Below are 21566 nucleotides of genomic sequence, written 5' to 3'. Positions count from 1 at the left end.
AACAGTTGTTAATATTGCTCGTAGACGTAATGTTGTAGTCCAGAGGTTGCGACGAGTTAGGTTTGAGACAAAGAGATCTCCTTCTCGTCTATGACATGTCCAGGTTATCTAGGTGGCGTCAATTGTAGCCTATCTCGACCAGCGTGAGATATCGGGCCAATATGTTAGTGGTTCGAAACGCACGCTATTTTCCCGGTTACACATAGCTCTTTTTAAAATCGAGTGACCTTGGATGGTAACAGAGTGACCTATCCACTCTTTGTGGTATTTACGTTATCTGTATACGTCCATGAGATTTGTTATGTCGGACATCTTGAGAATAAATAACTAAAGGTGATAATGTTTAACCGGAACAACCTTCGAGGTCTCCTTGACATCTGTAAACAACGGAAGATACGGAGGTCCTTCCGATCGTCTGGCAGTAAACAAGTCTCAACTATCCTTGTATGTTTTGATGACGCTCAGAATGGGCGTAGATGTCCTGTGTAGTCTTGGTAATGATCGATTAAAACGTTTCTATTATAAAATATCGTAGAATAACCCTGTTATCTTAGTAACTAAGCGATCGATAGTTTAACGTAGAATCCGAACCACCTAAGTATTGGATGATTGACACCCATTAACACGTTCACTGCGACCTTCCACTGAGTGATCTTGACTGAACTTATATGGTCCGTTCTTGAGCCAAACAAATTATTTCGTCAACGGTGTTTATTTACAATTTAAACTGTCCGTGGGCCCTAACGCTATCACCCTATCCCTACCATCGTCCTTTGGATGCTCTACATTCATTATCTAATGCTACAATGTGCAGGAATACAGACAAATCCATATTTTGTAGAATTATGTCTTCCAGTCTTAAATCATTCACCAGAATTAAGAAGAGCAAAGGTCCCAGGATTGAACCTTGTGGCACTCCATGCATGACTTCTCTACGTTCTGAAGTAGCCCCACCAAGCGAAACCCTCTGTTTTCTATTTTCGAGATAGCTGGAAATGGTTTTATAGATTCATGAGTATGCAATACTCTGTACAGTTTCAGTGTTTTATACCTCGTTTGTTATCTTTTTCTCGTTATACTATAATCACTTCATGTTGATATTAGAAATATGTAACCAAAGTCTGGGTTTGATTGGGAATGTGCGTAGGAACTAATACGGCGGAACCCCTGCCTGGATCAATCCGCATTTGTTATTTGCTAATAATATATTCTTCACTCAACGAAACAGTTAAATGAGATACTTGTGTGTTTACTTGTATGTGTCAATACCACAATACCAGATCACTTGTCCAAGAACTTATGACATCGGCACTCTTGGTAACCGTTCATAAAACTTGGCTTCCACTTCGCAACGAAATAATGTTTGCCCTCCTGAGGTCTGTAGAGTTGGGAGGCCCTCGAGGGAGCAGAAAGGGACGTTACCAATCAATCAAACAAACAAGACAGGGTATCTACCCCACCCCCGCCCAACACGGCTAGGTGACGCACGAAAACTCCGCCCCCGCATTCTTCCCCTTTAATCTCGGTGGAAACGGAACGCGTCAGTGGTCTGTATTCTTGGCGCTTTACTTGCACACCTCCGTATTCTGTTGGAACCATTCAGACGTTGTCGTGAAATGTATTATTCGGAGAGTCAGCGGCAGCGTTGATTACAGTTTCTACGTCAAACGTCTCAAAATAATCTAAAGCGTTGTTGTGTTGATCAGTGGAAATTTTATTGTAACGCAATAGTGTTATTTTCCAACAAGGTTTCTTTATTTGGAAGAATATAACGTTTTGGTTGACGGTTAAATATAATTTCTCAAATTCTCTATGCACTTTATACAATTTTTCTCTCGCATTGTTAAAAAGTATAGATAGCAAAGGTTGAATGCTAATTATATAATAACTAGTAGGGCTACAGTAACGGGCGTTGTATACAATTTTGCTTGTTCATTTCTGCGTTAAACATAAAAAGCAAATTATTTAAAAACATCTCATTTGAAACGTCTTGATAAAAGAAGAACAGTGGAGACTGAGACCTTTTTATCTCAACCCTGGACATAATGACAGCCCATGAAGTGTCACTTAGTAGGTTTTTACATTTAAAAATTTTGACCCCCCCCCCCCAAAAAAAAACTCCCATTTTGGGGAAATAGGCAAAGTTGTAACAGTGAATAAAACGTTCTCTTCTATTTCCTAGATAGGTGTCCCGACTTCCATCCCTTCATCTTTACCCATCAAAAACTGAACAGAGTGTATCCATACTTATAACTTACGCCGTATAGGCTAATTGTGTAAAAACCGCAGATTCCGTGTTCGTGCGGTATCTCTGTGGTGCACCCCAATTTGTGAACAACTGTACGTGAGTTAACAGTTAATAATAATTAAACGGTTTTATTACACGCTGACTGTAATCCCGAGTTTATTAGCGTAATCTGTTTGTGACCTGGACGCTGTGTTTTAGCGATGGAAATGCTGTGTTACTAACAAGATTAGTCATCGCTAACTTTGCAAAGCTCGTTAAATTCGCATCTGTCTCGTGAGATGTAGCTCAGCTTCATACAAGCTAGAGATTCGCAAGCGAGTTAATAATGAACGGTACTACGAAGACTGGCATGTCGCATTGTTTCCCTGCTCTCGCGTCAGATCAGGTGTCTTTAAACCTATTATTTTTTATGGAAATGTGCCAAGCTATGCGAATGTGCTATTGATCGTTAAATAGGCAACGCCAAGAACAATATAAATACAACGTTAACATGGAATGTTTGCCTATAAGTGATTGTGGTTGATACTAAACCACAAACCTAGCCTCTTTTAAATGCACATCGAAATTTGTTTGAATTTTGTTCCAAGTTATTTATTTATTTATTTATTTTTTTAATTTTTTAGCTATAATGTTGTGGACACTTGTTAACTGCTCTACAACGTAGATTTTCTGTTATAAATGTAACTTTAACCTCTTGTTGTCGATACGTTTTGTGCATGATTAAAACTAGATTTAGGTTTATAGAAATGTTGCTTAAATATTTTACGAAATGATGGTGCAATAAAAAGAGGGAATTGTAGTAATGGGATTGTCAAGTTACTAAAGGATAGAAGACGACACTTGGGGTAAAGCGCTCTATTTCAACAATTTTAAGATGTTGCCACGAGAGTTGGAGCAGACAGGCGACAAGAAAGAAGTCGTTTATAGTTTTCGCGGATGTGCGCGGGCGGATCGACAGTGAGAGTTGGTCCGTGGCCCAAGGGCGGGCAGATATATTGGGCGGTGACTGACTGGGTAGCTGGAAAACACCGGGTCCGACTGTGGACAATCCCCTGGGAAACAAAAATACTTCCCCGTTGTTGGACTCGGGTTTAGAGATTCGGACAGTGACTGACTGGGTTGCTGGATAACACCGGGTCTGGCTGTGGACAATCCCTTGGGAAACCATAATACTGCCCCGTTGTTGAACTCAGATTTAGATGTTCGGGCGGTGACTGTGGGACTGACTGGTTGGGAAAACACGTGGTCTGGCTGTGGACATCCTGACTGTGGGGAAACCGCAAGACAGCCCCGTGGTTGGACTCGGATTGAGATATTCGGGCGGTGATTGACTGGGTAACTGGAAAAACATCTGGTCTGACTGTGGACAATCCCTTGGGAAACCGCAATACAGCCCCGTTGTTGGACTCGGATTTAGAGATATTCGGGCGGTGACTGACTGGGTAACTGGAAAACATCTGGTCTGACTGTGGACAATCCCTTGGGAAACCGCAAGACAGCCCCGTGGTTGGACTCGGATTGAGATATTCGCGGGACTGACTGACTGGACTGAACTGAGGAAAACATCTGGTCTGACTGTGGACAATCCCTTGGGAAACCGCAATACAGCCCCGTTGTTGGACTCGGATTGAGATATTCGGGCAGTGACTGACTGGGTAACTGGAAAACATCTGGTCTGACTGGACAATCCCTTGGGAAACCGCAAGACAGCCCCGTGGTTGGACTCGGATTGAGATATTCGGGCGGTGACTGACTGGGTAACTGGAAAACATCTGGTCTGACTGTGGACAATCCCTTGGGAAACCGCAATACAGCCCCGTTGTTGGACTCGGATTGAGATATTCGGGCAGTGACTGACTGGGTAACTGGAAAACATCTGGTCTGACTGTGGACAATCCCTTGGGAAACCGCAAGACAGCACCGTGGTTGGACTCGGATTGAGATATTCGGGCGGTGACTGACTGGGTAACTGGAAAACATCTGGTCTGACTGTGGACAATCCCTTGGGAAACCGCAATACAGCCCCGTTGTTGGACTCGGATTGAGATATTCGGGCAGTGACTGACTGGGTAACTGGAAAACATCTGGTCTGACTGTGGACAATCCCTTGGGAAACCGCAAGACAGCCCCGTGGTTGGACTCGGATTGAGATATTCGGGCGGTGACTGACTGGGTAACTGGAAAACATCTGGTCTGACTGTGGACAATCCCTTGGGAAACCGCAATACAGCCCCGTTGTTGGACTCGGATTGAGATATTCGGGCAGTGACTGACTGGGTAACTGGAAAACATCTGGTCTGACTGTGGACAATCCCTTGGGAAACCGCAATACAGCCCCGTGGTTGGACTCGGATTGAGATATTCGGGCGGTGACTGACTGGGTAACTGGAAAACATCTGGTCTGACTGTGGACAATCCCTTGGGAAACCGCAAGACAGCCCCGTGGTTGGACTCGGATTGAGATATTCGGGCGGTGACTGACTGGGTAACTGGAAAACATCTGGTCTGACTGTGGACAATCCCTTGGGAAACCGCAAGACAGCCCCGTGGTTGGACTCGGATTGAGATACGTATTCGGGCGGTGACTGACTGGGTAACTGGAAAACATCTGGTCTGACTGTGGACAATCCCTTGGGAAACCGCAAGACAGCCCCGTGGTTGGACTCGGATTGAGATATTCGGGCGGTGACTGACTGGGTAACTGGAAAAAATCTCGGATCTGGACTGACAATGGGATGGGAATACCGCAGCACCCTGTTTGCTCTGGACTCGATTGGACTCGGATAGATATTCGGGCAGTGACTGACTGGGTTGCAGGAAAACTCTGACTGTGGACAATGGGAACTGGTTGGACTCGGATTGAGATATTCGGGCGGTGACTGACTGGAGGAAAACATGGTCTGACTGTGGACAATCCCTTGGGAAACCGCAATACAGCCCCGTTGGTTGGACTCGGATTGAGATATTCACTGACTGGGTTTGCAGGAAAACACCTGGTCTGACTGTGGACAATCCCTTGGGAAACCGCAAGACAGCCCCGTTGGTTGGACTCGGATTGAGATATTCGGGCGGTGACTGACTGGGTTGCAGGAAAACACCGGGTCTGACTGTGGACAATCCCTTGGGAATCCGCAATACAGCCCCGTTGTTGGACTCGGATTTAGATATTCGGGCAGTGACTGACTGGGTTGCAGGAAAAACACCGGGTCTGACTGTGGACAATCCCTTGGGAAACCGCAATACAGCCCCGTTGTTGGACGCGGATTGAGATATTCGGGCAGTGACTGACTGGGTTGCAGGAAAACACCGGGTCTGACTGTGGACAATCCCTTGGGAAACCGCAATACAGCCCCGTTGTTGGACTCGGATTGAGATATTCGGGCAGTGACTGACTGGGTTGCAGGAAAACACCGGGTCTGACTGTGGACAATCCCTTGGGAAACCGCAATACAGCCCCGTTGTTGGACGCGGATGTAAGCGGGACGTGATTCTCGTGTGAAAGTCATGTAATGGATGTAGATTTGCGCTATTACGGCTAGCGTCGTCCTACATTCATGTGAAATATGCGGCCGTCACTAAGGTGATGATGTGAGATCGCGAAATTCTGCATCGTCCAGGATCTTGTTTTATATGCTTATCATCTTGTTAAACGAAACAGTCCTCATATATGTAGTATAAGCTCTTCATTTACTGTGGATTATTTGAACACGTAATATTGGCCGATTTCCTCGTTATACGTTACAAAAATTGAAAACTACATACCTAGAACTGGTTCATCCTTTATTCTGGTTTAAAAACAGTAGATATAAGGTAAAGGTCGCACAAAAAGTACGAAATCAACAATCCAAGTTTTTGAACACTCCAAATCATTAATATTTGACAACAGAAAGTAGAAAAATTGTGCACTAAAACACATACACTTACGCCAGCCCAACTATTTCGGGTAAGACAGTGAGCAATGAGCATTCCTGATTTTGGTAACAAGGAACCAGTATAGCCTTTGAGCCTTCTTGGGTCTGTGAGAAGATTCGAGGAGTAGGATTACGCCCATCTACTACAACGATCTAATCCAGGATTGTTCTGTCCCATGGCACTCCAGAAGGATACCTCGGTTATCGAAGGACTTGTGGTCGGTGAAATCCTCGGTTTCTACTCTACCCCGACGCCTGACTTACAGGCAGGTAGGTCTGCCTGCCTAGACATACAGAGCTGCGGATGCAGATATTTTCATTTGACAACTAAACGACCAGCTCGAAGACATGACCAATCCTACCAAACAGATATTTCACATGGAACAGAAACACCAGAAATATACCTCATCCAGAAGTCTACCCTAACCAGAGAAAGCAGAGTGAAGACTTTCAATAGGGCATACATCAGGCCAATTTGGTTGACCAATATCGCCTAACCTTAATATATGCAAGTGTTACTATCAGTTTGAGGTTAATCTTGTCATCAGCCTCAATATTGTGAATGCTCAAAAATTTCACTCTATCCACTAGATTGCCGGCAGTCAAATTGCACAGTGCGTGGACACGGAGATCATCACCCAGACGATGATTGAGGTCCGCGCACGCGCATTGCTGCCTAAATCACGTCATTTTGTTCGTCATTTTGCACTATAGATGACTACGCAGCAGATGGGCTTGTTGTAATGCCAAAATAAAATTGGAGAAAATCTAGAAGAAATAAAAAAGTTGCAATAGATAGAGAATTTTATCAAGATTTTGTTATGTGTGTTATGAAAAAGTTATATGTTCTTTTAGCAATAATCTTGTGAATACGAATACTACAACACAAATATAATTCGTTAAGGAGAAAATACGGTAATTTTTATAAGTTCTATGCTTAAGAATAGATCCAAAATCAAGTTTATTTTTAAAAGAAGCTGATAAACTAAGAACTGGTAAAAACGCTGTGCAACAATTCAAGATGTACAAATCAATGGAGCTGGTACGGATTATATTTGTATACCAGAATTATGTACTTAGGGGAATACTATGTTTCATTGCTGATTATTGAATGTTACTGATGTTTTCCATTCACTAAACATTGGCAAGTGGTTTAAAAATGCTATTTCACGAAACTACAGTTTACATCTTGAGAATGGAATATATCAGAAATTTCCACAAAAAAAGACAATTTTCGTCGAGCAGTCAGGATCACCTGGCCACTAGAGATGATGCCTTAGGAGTATGGAGTATGGAGGGCGTAGTTTCACTCTCGTCCAGTATTGTAAAGAGCAGACTAACGGTAGCGACCATGTTAATGTGCGAGCTGCGGCCGGAGAGATTAGCACACAATCGGAGGACGGCTATCCGTGATCCCTGCACTGATCTAGGACAACACTTTCGTTTTCCGGCAGCCGTTCCTAATTTCAACCGATTCCGCAGACTTTCTGTCCATTCCAAATCGATTCTTTCGTCCACTTACTCCATTTCCGTATGAACTACGTTAGTTTTCTTTTATTTTCTTAACACTGGAACTAGCATTTATATTTCCACAGATGGCAGGCCATTTTTTATGTGTTTTGTACCCGTACTTTAAATATTTTGTTAAAATATACATTTTTACGATAAACCTATATGTGTAATACATTATTGTCTTCAGGAAAATGTAGAGATAATTATGGTGGAAAAACAGTATACATAAACGATAAAAAAGACACCTTTTTTATTTTATCGAAAGTGTTGGGACTGCCCCTGATAAATTATGGTAATAATATAAATATTAGAATATTAGAGATAGCCAATGTATTTTCATTTTCATTGTAAAGCCACAAATAGCACACGAAAGGCTAAATTGTTTCTATGGTTACGATTATTTTCAAAAATTTACAAAAAATTTAATTCTTACGCTAAATATTTCCAGAATATACAAAAGTTTAGAGAGTTATATTATGCAGTACAAAACAATCAATTAATTAATAACCTATTTAACATACAGTGGTGCGACATAACTAAATTTGTTACTATGGATTTGATTTTTTTACAACAAATAGATTTAATTTTTACACTAAATATTTATAAAATATACCAAAATTATTCATAGTATATCCTAAAACAAAGCTATAACAAGCTATAAACCAACATTATAAACCATAACCATGATATCTCACTAATTTTCAAAATGGCAGAAGACGATTTTTCTGGCAAGATTTATGGCGTCACTGTGACACCTCTGTTGCCAAAACAGCAAAACAAATTTCACCACTGAAATCAGCAATTCTTTCTGTTTGTAATGGTATACAAATAGTGGTGTTAGTGTTGATTTGCGTATTATGTGAACTTTCAAAACAGGTAGTGTGTCAGAGCAACATTTTAAAGTGTTGATTGCCACTTGTAAAACGATGTAGATCGACATTATAATGTTGTTCAAGGGTTAAATAAGTTAGATTCACCCTTTTGTGTACACGATACACCCCATTTTCTTACGCGTCGTAATTTTACTAAGAAACATAGTAATAGTAGTGTATAACGTGGTTTGTTGTACTGTACAGTTTTATAACGAAAATAAAATGAAAACTCGCGTAAGATGTATCGGTTCATCTTGCCCCCAACTCAACAAGTTACGTCAGCACTCTACTGAACAATACAGACTTTATCATCGATTGAATCTCTTGTCTGGGTTGAAGTTTTTAATTCTCCCGTAACGGTTGAATTTGTTATACGTGTATAAAAAAAAGTTTATTACCTTTACGAGGACGTAAAATAATATAACTAATGACTGATTGTCAGTATGTTTCTTTATACAGTACATAGTAGGTGTAGTAAGTTCTATTATTACAGTCGACTTCCGTTTTGGTTCGGGTTAGGTATAGTTCGAGGTATGGATTGTTCGAATTATTAAGGTTATAGTTTTATGGAATTTTACTTACAGAGAGATAGACGTGACGTAGGAGGCAAAGAAAGTAAAATTTGAGTTACATAGGTGAAAACTACGTTACATTCCCTGCAACCAGGAGTAGAATTGAACCTATAACTACTGTATGCTAAATTGTAACCAAATTACACGAAATAGAAAAATATGAATAATTTACTCGTGGGAAATAACTCGAAAGTAGTCCGTTATTTATTTTGGTTGAGACTGTTGGCAATATGATGATAGTCAGTGACGCTTTCAAGTCAATGACGACAGAAGACGCACTGTCTGGCACATCGCTGGTTATTTTTCTAGGAAGACAAAGAACTGGCAGTCAGCAGGCAGGTGACTCACACAGCGCGCTGCTCCAAGTTTACATTGTATTCCTGGGGTTTTTCGAGATAGCGGGGTACAAGTAAAATTTGAATTATAGAGGTAGAATTCGACTTGTGGAAGTATTTATTTTTTTTCAATTAAGAGAGTTTTTTTCCAGGGGCTTGGTGAAAATTAGTGCTACCGAAGAACTCGACTTAAAGATGTACGTAAGAGCTGTCGAGATCCGACTGTATATGGTTATCAACAATTTTGTAAATTGGGTTGTCAATAAGATACACCATCCTGACTGTGGTTTATACTCTGTCGTGTGGTACACTCATTACATAACTGCAACGAAAAGAGCTAAACTAGCTCACACAATAACTGATTGGTTGATAGGAATGAATTTACATGTAATAAAACAAAGTAAGAGACGCAAAAAGAATATAAGAAATACGTATAAATTTGCGTGGAGCACGTTGAATTTTAATTCATCAGAGCAAGTGCTTATATAATTTTAACTGGGTTTTCCTCGTCGATGAGATCTGATCTGGGCGGAATGGTTTACCTCGAGAGAAGGCGAACTACTGTTACTACCGTATCCAGCCTGAGTTGTAAACAGCACTTACACTTCCATAGTGGCCGTAGTTGTAGCCGTGGTGAAAGATCGAACTATGTCATTGTCAGCCATCGACCTTCTGCAGCTTCAGTGCTGACTCACTTTCATTCGTTCTCGCTCACTCGGTTTATATTGTTGTCCGGTCGTTCTGTCCCGTTTGTGTACACGATTCCTTTGTCCGCTGGCCACACGGTCCGTGCGAGAGCTGCCGTAAGCGATGGTCACCACTGAAATATTTACCGATGACTAATTCGGTTTATGTTTAGCAGATGGTGTGCACCCGTCCTGTGCGCAATTCCGCCGAGAATACACCAAAACTGCGTTTAATCGTAACTGCGACGGTGTTCTCCGCTCAAGATCGGTCTCCAAGTTGTTATTGCGGCCGATATGAAATTGACAATTTCTCCACTTTTTGATGTGTGCTCTCGCTGTAACATGTGTTACTCCGGGCGGACAGTGTAAGATGGGTGGAGCTTATTGATTCATTTTTGAATAAACTTTCACTTCATCTCATCTAAGTTTACCCTCAGTAATAACTAGATGGTTCGCTTCAGTTTTATACTCGTATCTGTTTTTTGCTTTGCTAGTGTAGTTCATGAATATACTCTCGAATGCTGCTTAATCTTACACGGTCGGTGGAAGTTTTTAGTTTTAATGAAATATATCATTATCGTTGAGTTAAAATTTTCAAGGAGTGGGGTAAAACTAGAAAATATTAAATATTCTAGAAATTATATCTAGTAATAAATGAGAAATCCAGTTGATTCTAAAAATCTCGATTACAAGTAATTCTTTTAAATTATAAAATGTGTAAAGTTTATTTTGAATTAATTTGAATTTTTTTAAATTTATATACTTTTTTCCATAAAATATATTAAACGGTTTTGGTCTGAAGGAGAAGACCTGAGCGTCGAACACTTTTTAGAAATAACTCTTTTAACTTTGGCTCATTAATTTGATGACATTAATATACTTTATTCATCATTCAAACGTTTTCATGTTTACCAAGACAATACATATCTATTTTGATTATGGCCAGCTATCGTTTTCATAAAATCAATAAAATGACGTAAATTATTGATTTTTGTCTATTAAATCTACCCTCATTTTGTGGGCCCTTCACGGGCCGTTTTCTTAGTCAACATCGATGCTCAGTTTACTGATACGATCCCGGTACCGTAGACACATCCGGTGTGTAGCGGAAGTGCAGTACAGTTGTTTCCCATCTGACACACGAACGCGGCGACAGCGACCTGGGGAGCAGAAGGAGGCGCCGCGCCGCACCGTGGGCGTGTGTTGACAGTACAATTAACGGTTTGGTGTTATTAGATGTGTAAACACAAGACTCCGCTTTGTTCTAGTCTTACTACTAACCTTCAGTGAACCCATTGTACTCCACACGAGTCGTCGCTTTCCTCATCTTTATCTCGTATTGTATTGTGTGTGTGTCGATGGCATTGTTTGTTGTACTTTATCGGAAACGTGTTTGCAGGTCTAAATCCTGTGGAGTGACTGAGGAGTACACACTGGCTGGATTAGTACAATACAAATAAATGGGTTGGATATTTGTGTAAAATAAAAAGGTACATTAGGGAATGAAAAACTGCGTCCGTAGGGGCCAAGCAAGTGTGCCAACTAGCCAGTATGAGAGTATTGTGGCCAAATTATAGTAGTTGGTGTTACTGTTTCATTGGATATCATTGGAATAAATCATTGAAAAAGGGAATAGTGTGGGAGGAGCGGCGACTAGTGGTGATAATTACACGTGCTTGAAACAGGAAGAAATCAAGGAAAAGGGAGTAGTGTGAGGGGAGCAGCGACTAGAGGTGATAATTACGAGTGTTTGAAACAGGAAGAAATCAAGGAAAAGGGAGTAGTGTGGGGGGAGCAGCGACTAGAGGTGATAATTACGAGTGTTTGAAACAGGAAGAAATCAAGGAAAAGGGAGTAGTGTGGGGAGCGGCGACTAGTGGTGATAATTACGAATGTTCGAAAAAGGAAGAAGTCAAGGAAAAGGAAAAAGTGTAGGGGGAGCAGCGACTAGAAGTGATAATTAAGAGTGTTTGAAACGGGAAGAAATCAAGGAAAAGGAAATAGTTTGGGAGGAGCAGCGACTAGAGGTGATAATTACGAGTGTTTGAAACAGGAAGAAATCATGAAAAGAGACAATTTGGCTATTGAAGGATTAACACGAGGGATTGTTAGCAAGAACACAGATATAGGAAATATGAAGGAATTTGAAAGTGAGGAACTTCCAACGAGAATGGAGAAATGCAATAGAGGTGACATGAAGCGCAAGTTTAAGAGAGAGAGAGAGAGCGCAGAGATTTGGGAACAAGCAGGTTATTCTGAACTAACTACAGAGATAAAATCGTAGAGACGTAAAATATTCAAGGGTAAAGGAACAATGGTCACAAAGTTAGCGATCCAGAAAAAGAAAGTGGAGGACAAAAACTTGAATTAATAGGGCGAAGAAATTTTCGATGACCGTTGGTGACAACTCAGGCAGAAGCCAGCCAACCAGCAGGTGTCGTGTGTCGGGCCATTTGAAGGAAGGTGGAGTAGACCTGTCGCAGAAGGAGTGAGTGGCGCATGCGCAGCTCTGGCCGAGAGGGAGAGGTGAGCAGGGAATGCCTTCTCCCAGGCATCCTTGACCTTCCGGGCAAGTCCATTACTTCCGGTCCGTATAAGGCAGTGGAGGACGACGGCTTGCCACGGCCATGGTGTAAGGCCAGCTGACTGTGCAACCTCCTGACAGTGACCGCCAGTCCATCTGTCCGCCTGGATCTGGTTACTCCAGAGCAGTCCTGGAGTGCTCAAGTAGAATCGCAATGTCCTAGTAGGTAAACATAACTGCAGGATTTGGGTAGCTCTTGTACCCTCACACGATCTGAGATCCTGTAACTCTCAGTGATTCCAAAAGTGAAGTTATGTAAGATGTTTAAACCTTACAGGTCTTGAGTTCCTCAGCTAGGCTACTTCTTGTTTAGGGTACATGAACCGTCACGTGTAGGCATTTGAAAAGATAAATATGAGATTTTCCAAGTAATTTTTTAATTTTGTGTCATTTGTTGTGTCGAAACACAATTGGTAAATAAATGCTAGCAAATATTAATGGAAATTGTCTTCGGACTAAAGTCTTTTTAAAATCGCAAATATTAAGGTCTTTTCTATAGTCCTTAATGATGATCTTTTAAAATAATCATTTGATTGCAATAGGTCGAATTTTCTTTGAACACTTACTTTTATATTGTTATTTGCCACTTCATCTTCTATTTGTTTTGTTAGTTATATGCTTGCTTAAATCCTTTTGAGAACGGCAAATGCCGAAATTTACCTATTTAAAGCCAATATATCTTTTATATAATAAAATTATGTTTGATGACCGATAAAATCGATCGTTTACAGCTTTGGTTTCGGTAGAAATCGGTCGACATAAGAGGGTATCATAAGGGTTAAAAAGTATAAAACGATAATTTCTACTCAGATATTTTTCAGCTTGACACACTTGAAAATCACATAAATAATAAATTGCCTCCTTCTATGCAATTAGATAAAGACATTGACAGTTTTGAAAGTTAACATTTTCAGCTAAATAATCGGTCTGTATATTATTAATTGGAGCTAATTTAACATGTATTGATGTTTCTTACAGTTAGTTTTAAGCGAGGGTATTTAAAACAAAATTAAATAACTTCCCACTCTCCCATTTCGAACCCATCAGAACTAGCGAGGCTGATGACGATTTTTTTAATGAAAATTCCTTGTATTGATTTCAAGAAAAACAGGTAGTATGAGTTTATATACTATACACATTGGCTCTCAGCTCTTACATTACAGTTATTAAAGAACCGTTGTCCAACATACAACTCCTATCCTTATTGCATAACTTGAGACTTCATTATTTATACATGAGAGAGTTTGCAGTTTTTTAATAGAGCTGGCTGTGATGTCTAAGTGACGTAGATCCTCGGGCGAGCGGCGCGTGCAGGTTGCTACGTAACGATCGTGTATTTCTGGCGTCCGCCTCTTAGTGCAGTGCTCTTCGTCCCACCCCCGTCCCACAACATCCGCGCGCCGTGTGCTGCCGGGCGAGTTGTTCATTAATGTTAATCAGCTTAATGGGCGATCGGTTAATGTCATTAACGCATTCGGGATGTAAATCGTCTCCTCTCTGTTCTGTCCGGTGCGGTAACTCCAATTAATTAATTAATTAACCGTTCGTTTTGCCGTGAATTCATTATCATTTTGGAATCACCAGAGGAAGAAATGGCGTTTGCCACTTTATTCAGAAGCTTTGCTCCTGTGTCCCGGGAATCGGAACACTGTTCGCTTCATGGGATTCTCGGAAAAGTCTAAGTATAACGTGTGACGGGACGTTGTGATCAATAGTGATTTCGCCGTTGTCATAGCTACATCGCTGGGTTTATTCAGTCGATTTGAGCATATTTTGTTTTAAAATAACAAACTTGATCTATTATATTTCCCTATAATAAATAAAGACGTATAGTCTAAGAGCGGAGAGCAAATTTGCAACCAAATAAATGCACGTAAATAAATTGTTAATTGCCACCAGCTAACCATGTATAAACCCTTTAAAACCCTTTGAACCCCAGGCGACGAAATATCGTCGCCGAGAAGATATGCGAAGATCCCCGCGGCGACGATGTATCGTCGCCAATGAAGTTGCGAGAATCCCCGGGCGACGTAATATCGTCGCCATGGTATATGCGTTTAATACATATTTATTTGAAATCGTAAAATATTTATTTTATGAGTATTATTACATAATTTATATGTATTTTTATTAAAATACTAATTTTTTTATTTATTTATTTACTAATTTATTTATTTAGGTAATATCAGTGATTTTTGTGTTGTACGCCTAGAGGTTTTTACAAGTTGCATACTTTTATATAAAAATTCAAAAAAAGTTTATTTTTAGAGATATCAATATAATTTTTTTTTTTACATACACAAAACTAAATTTAGAAAAATAAAATGTGGGTGCCCATGGTAAAAATATTTCTTATTTTTTAATTAAAAAATCTTAAAATCAATTTTTTTGCCTAAAAATCTTTATACATATATTTTAAAATTATGTTAATGCTGTTAAACATTTTTTTATACTTCAGACTAATCTTTTTCTGTGTATACAATTTCATTCTGGACATTTTGGTGTGTAATACAAGACAATAGCATAAAAAGTAGCAAAAGTATTAATTTTTTACAAACAGTATGCAAAACAGCTGTTTCTGCTCCGGGGATTCTCGGTAGTTCTTAGGTCAAATGATTTTGGTACGTTTTTTCCACCATCAATATTTTGGTCTGGGGTTCAAAGGGTTAAGTGATGGCTGTCAGAAACTTTATGCCTATTTAGATGTATAAGTGGTTGTTTGTTAGTGTATACAATCTAGTACAAATATGTATAATCTAAGAAAATATTTAATATTTTTAACCCTTCCGATACCCTCTCATTTCTAAACCCAGCTGATGATCAATTTGTTTTTTATGGAACATTTCTGTATGGATTTCAAGAAAACCAGGTCGCATAATTATACAATTAAATGGCTCTTGGCCCCTGGACTAAGGAGGGTGAGGAGGCCTGGTGGAGGGGGGAGTATATCGACTTCATACTTTTAATATTATATAGTTATGTACAGCATATTTGGAAAATGCGGACCAAAACGTTTTAAAATAGTGAAAGTTTTATAAAAGGCTATATTTCACAATATTTTGTTTTTTTTAGACGTGCGTGGACTACGTCACTATCTACTATGTTGCGACAGAGAACGTGAATTTATTAACATTTACTTCCCCTAATTAATTGTCTTATGTGTTTCTGTTTCAGAATTCCTCCCAATCGAGTTGTAATATAAATTCCTAAACACGAAAACACATTTTTAACGTTGCTCATGGCATTTGACGTGCCAACTCAGAAATTGTGCATAGGAACAAAGATTTTTGTAATATACACAGTCATTATAACTTGCGAAATCGATTTCTCCACTTTAATGTTATGGAATCAATTCGAAATTAATATTGGTACTAACTACTTTGACACGACGTTTTAATTCTTCCAAATAGTCCATATTATGAAAACCATTGTCAAATTCGAAACACTATCCTTATACAAATGTGATGTCGGACAGTCCGTTCCGGACTTAGCATGCGAGATGGGAGGTGGCCTACCTTGTTTATGATCAGGAAGCGCATACCGTCCGACTCTCCGGCGACAGGCCAAGAATCCGTGATTCACCGGTTTCTAAATACCCGGCCGCTGTTAGCTCGTGGTCGGCCGTTTGGCAGCGTTCGCCGCGCTGGGTACCTGGCTGGCAGCCTCTCCGCAGTAATGACGGTTTGTATCGTGCTATAAACTGTAAAAGTGAGGTCGTCAAGAGATGTGGTAATTGTTTTAGCGTACCAGCAAGGAGGTTGGATTTTTGCAGGAGGATCTCAAGCCAATTGGCCTGCGTAGAACAGTGTGGAACTCACTCTGGTTAGAGGCAGAGAATGCCCTATTGGACACACACGTCACCTGGTATCCATGTGTCTGTGTGTCTTGGGTGAGAGGGTTACTTAGAGAGGCACGGTAATAGGCTACCGGCCGCGCATCCGAGGCTCCACTTTTAACACAAGGATATAAGTAGGAACTCGGCTCAAATCCGTAAATGTTTCACAGAACCCAAATAATGTTTAGAGTTTCTTATGGAAATCTATACTGAATATAAATTATATAAAACAAGGAGCGACAGTAATCTCCCACGGGCAAGCCTGGATGTCCACTGAACAGAGAAACGCCCTCTCTGACATCAAAATGGCCCCTAGTGGCTACAGAGCGTACAGGCGTGACGATACGTTTCGTGAAAATAAAGTGAAATTTTTGGAACTGTTCACTAAATTAGAAATAAAATACGAAATTTAGACATACATTTCAAAAAGAAACATGTATTTTGAACCGATTACTTTACGTCCCATTTAAAAATTATTGTCATCGTAATTATAACAGTTATTATTATTATAATTTTATTAAAATTACTTCATGTTAAGTTGAACGTCTATAGACTCCATGTTAAATTTTGCAACATTTATGGTTCATTATTTGAAATTATCTTTTGAAATAAAAGATGAGATTTTACAACTTGTTTTCTAGTATTTTAAGTGTACTCTGATCTAAATTAAAGCTTTAATAAATAAATTGATCATTTTTTTCTAAAAAAGAATATAAATGCGGCTTTATTAGATATATAAATTTTCTGTTTTAATTTATGATAACCAAAGTTTGATTTTAGACAAACTGACCTACGCTAAATCCGTCCTTCACCCTGGTTAAGAAATTTAGTTGAGTAGTACGAGATTTTGGAAAACTCTATAAACTAAACAGAACCACCAAAGACGTAAAACAATTAAGCGTACGTACTGTAGTCTAAATATACAAATACAGTAGGCTTTATAATGGCCGTCTCCGTAATTTTGCGTCTGCTCATAATTTGTGAGCGCTGGAAGAATGTAATTTATTTCATGAAGCACAAGTAGATGTTTTACCATTACACAGCTCAGTCCCTGTATCTCATTTCTTGTAGTTGTTTTGTTACGTGTTAACATCTTCACTTTAATTTTGTGTGTGTTTTAAAGCTTCTGTACTGTTTGTTATTAGCGAACTTGGCTAATACGCTAAAGACACACAGATCTATGATAACAAATCACTTTTCACAAGAGTAATAATAACAGAAAATATCCTAGTGTTATGTAATTGAAGTTTGTTTTTTAAGATTGGTGGTTTTGAAACGGTAATTTGAATGTTGGGTATATGCCATCGTTACATAAAAGATAACATTACTTTTCGAGGATTAAAATCTACCCACACCTTCAGGTGTCAAAAAGTGCTAATCCATACACGTGCACTTAACAACTGAAAAATGCGGCATTGGACTGTCACTCAAAAATGTGTTACATAATACCTGACTGGTTCACCAACAGCTGGACGTCCAGACTGGGTGTCCTTTATGTGTCTGGTGACCCAAGCGATGTCGCTGTGCAGAAGCCATGGGCGAATTACTCAGATTTTTGACAGTTGTAATAACGTTATAAAGCGTAAAGAAGCTTTACAGACTTCACGGCCATTCTAAAGTTAATACTGAAATGCAGTAACATAAAAAACATTGCAACGCGATTTATGGGGTTATATTTTTCGTCAAAATATCACTTAAATGCTGATGCTTTAAATTGCACCGGTTGTATATGTAGGAAATTTTTATCTTGTTTCTGTTACAGATAACTGATCATGCTGATTAGTTTCACTTTTTTAAGAACTGTTCTCACTGAAGATTTAAAATTGGTTTAGAACTGGTGTAGGATGTTGCTAGGTTAATAGTTTGGTATTTTTACGGGAGCCAAGAATCGACAAGACACCGGACACGAACTTGTTGCCAGTTGAGTTTCATGAATTTTTAACGACTCGGACTTGTCGCGTCGGTATAATTAGAACCAGGACGGCTTGTTTGTGACGAGCACGTACATTAATGTAAACTGACGTTATAGTGATAGTATAGTTTAACGTCTAAACACACAGTTCATTCAGTCATACCAGCCAAAGTCCATTTGAATGGAGGGGGTTTGTGTTGCGTAATAGGTATTTTTGTCCGCAACTGATGTACATTTGTAGTTAATCATCGAGAATTCAACGCTCGACTGAAAGACTGGGTCGATTATATTGTTATATTCTCGATTTTGTTTTCTCTTGCCGTTATATAACTTTACACTTGCGACCTTCAGGAATGGTATTGAGCATAACAAGATGGATTTAGTATCCTCGCCACAGGTCACTTACATCATCCCACATATTGTTGGGACGTGGATTCAAATTACGGTATTGGATATCAGGCATCGGTTAATAAATATATATTTTTTATAAAAGCATGCTGCTTATGAGCAACCAAAGTGTTTCACCCGATGGCGAGCCTGCAGTTGTGTCAGAGACCCTAAAATAACCAACTTGGTCAGATCTAACCTTGAAGAGGTTGAATGGTACAATCAATATTCAACATAACGGTGCAAATGACAGCACATTCACTGCTACTCCGTGTTCACGTGTCCGCTGTCCGGCGATGGCGGTCACCAACCTCTCGTGCCCAAGGTCGGGGTTCTGGACTCTCCCGGCGACTTTCTAACGAACCCTACCCCATGGGTGCACGCTGTGAGCTTTACGAGCTCCGTCCGCCACACCTATACACGTTCGGGGAAGTGGTGAAACATTTTCCACCGGTTGATTTGCGATTGGATCTTTTGTTACGACTTTCACTGCACCCGTTGCCTTCTTACGTCGTGTGATTTACGCGGACTAAAGTCACTTCCTGTTTCTATATCCTGAAGCCGGACCTTGTTTTCGGAGATTTTGCTCTTTTAGATTTGAACAACTCGGTTTGCTCGTTTCATGTTTTTCAACTCCCAGAACGATAAAAATTTGGATCTTCAAATTAGAAATTTTAAACTATTCTCGATTTATTCTGGATCCTTTTTTGACCGTATAGTTCAATTCTGCTACTGCAACAACTCTCTGATACGTCTCTCTTCGCTTCTTAGTGAGTAAATGGCCATGATAATGTTGTACAGACTTTTCAATTTGAGCTATTTTCTCCTCCCCACTTCCGAGATCCTTGACCTAAAATGATAAGAAGGTGCCGTTTCCTTCCTTACTATCTGGTATCAGTAGGTCAAGCAGCGTGTCAAGTGCACACCAGTATACAACACAGATCAGTGACGAATGATTTTCTTCAGTTGTCTTTTCTCATGGTTGGTTACTTTTCCCTTGAACACTACACGACCTTCGGTTGGAGAGAATGCAAAAGAAAAAAGTGATTATATGAAAGTACCAGTTGTGTGGGTGAACAACGGTGCCCAAGTTTGAAACCCATCATAATTCACCAACAAATTCTGTAATGTAGGGTTTGTAGGTGTTGCAGCACCTGCAGCTCCGGTCAATGTTTTCCCCGTATAACCTGAGATTGTCGTGTAGCAGCGGTTAGTGCTTTTTCCGGCCGAACGGAAGCCGGCGTTGTTTGTTGTTCCGTGGGCCTAGTTGGGAAACGCCGCTCAGGGTGTCGTCACTTCGCCGGCAGCAACTTTCCCTTCATCCGCTTCCCCTGTGTAATTGTGTGCTGATGTTGCTCACACGTACACCCTGTGTTGTGTTCCATTAGTAATCCGACAGTTTGACTTGTCGTGACTGTCTGAGGTACACCTTGTAACAGACGTGGAGATGTGTAATACATCTGTAGTGTCACTCAATGAATAGTAGGCAATTAAGTTATCAACATATTGTAGCAATCATAAAACTGATTTGTAGAATTACTGACTCGTCTAGTTCGACTTAACAGAGTGATGTATTTGATTAAAATATTTTCATCTGCTTGGAAAATTCGTACTATTCTTAAATCATACAACGAGGTAAAATTTTATTTTCCATTCCAATATTAACAGTGAAGTTCATATTCTTAATTTAACGATAACAACGTAAGTTAGGTATTTTTAAAATTTGTAACAACGATAATAGTTATGGAGCGCACGAATAAAATTCCCTATTGTAGAATAGAGAATAGACAGTTATGTGTTAACATAATTTATGATTGTTATTGGAACGTTAATGGAGTATCTAGCATTATGTAATGATAATGTTTATTACGAAAGTGTTTGTGACAATTGAGTATTGTATTAGCATTAATGGGCCGTAATTAATGTCTTTACAAATATTCAAATTCAACATTAAAAACTATTCTCATCCTTGCCTGTATAACAATATTGTAGTATGTCCTCACAATAGAGCACTAAGCATTTTGTAATCTATAACAAATGTGAGAAATATGGGAGTTTCAGTAAAAGAAATTGAGATAATTTCCAACTTCACGTTGAACAAAAAATGACACAATTATATTATTACACAAGTCTTATGAAAATGAGATTACTTTTCAAGGTCGTAAGATCATTTGTGTTGCGAAAGGAAAGGGTACAGTGTACAAGAGAAAAGGAGGAAATCTTCCAGGAGAAGTTACCTCCGATATTGACCAAACGTAATAACCCACAACTGAACCGTGGGTGGTCTTTACAATAATTTATATTGGGGCTTGTTCGCCCATAGTTTACGAGTTCAAATTTTAACAGAAACATATATTAAGTAGACCTCCTAGAGGTAAGGTCGAACGTTATCGGTCAAACGTTACTTTACGTGCATATGCAAGTAAAGTATGCATATGGTACCAATGGTACCAAAATATATAAAAGACTACAGATATAGCAAAAAAACTATGTGAAATATCTTGTTAATGTTTACAAGTGATCTTATAAACTAGTATTCATTCAGTTTACAGCGTACATACGCGTAATTTACATCACGTAAAAATGTTCGTTGATTTAATCTGATTAAGAATGTCTATATACGTTTTTATATACATATATTATCATTCTTACAACAAGTTCTGTAAAGACCTGCATTGGATGTTTGCCCTTGCAAAAGACTTGCGTATGATC

The 21566-nt window shown here is 39.5% G+C and overlaps 1 protein-coding gene across 4 annotated transcripts in view; it reads left to right on the top strand.

Annotated features, from left to right (window-relative positions):
- Nucleotides 1-21566, top strand: part of LOC124366007 (protein fem-1 homolog CG6966) — a 92967-nt gene that overhangs the window by 26828 nt on the left and 44573 nt on the right. The window lies entirely within an intron of this gene.

This window comes from Homalodisca vitripennis, chromosome 7 (assembly GCF_021130785.1).
Source record: "Homalodisca vitripennis isolate AUS2020 chromosome 7, UT_GWSS_2.1, whole genome shotgun sequence".
Lineage (NCBI taxonomy): Eukaryota > Metazoa > Arthropoda > Insecta > Hemiptera > Cicadellidae > Homalodisca > Homalodisca vitripennis.
The sequence above is the reverse complement of the archived record's forward strand: the minus strand, read 5'-3'. Positions and strand labels throughout refer to the sequence as shown.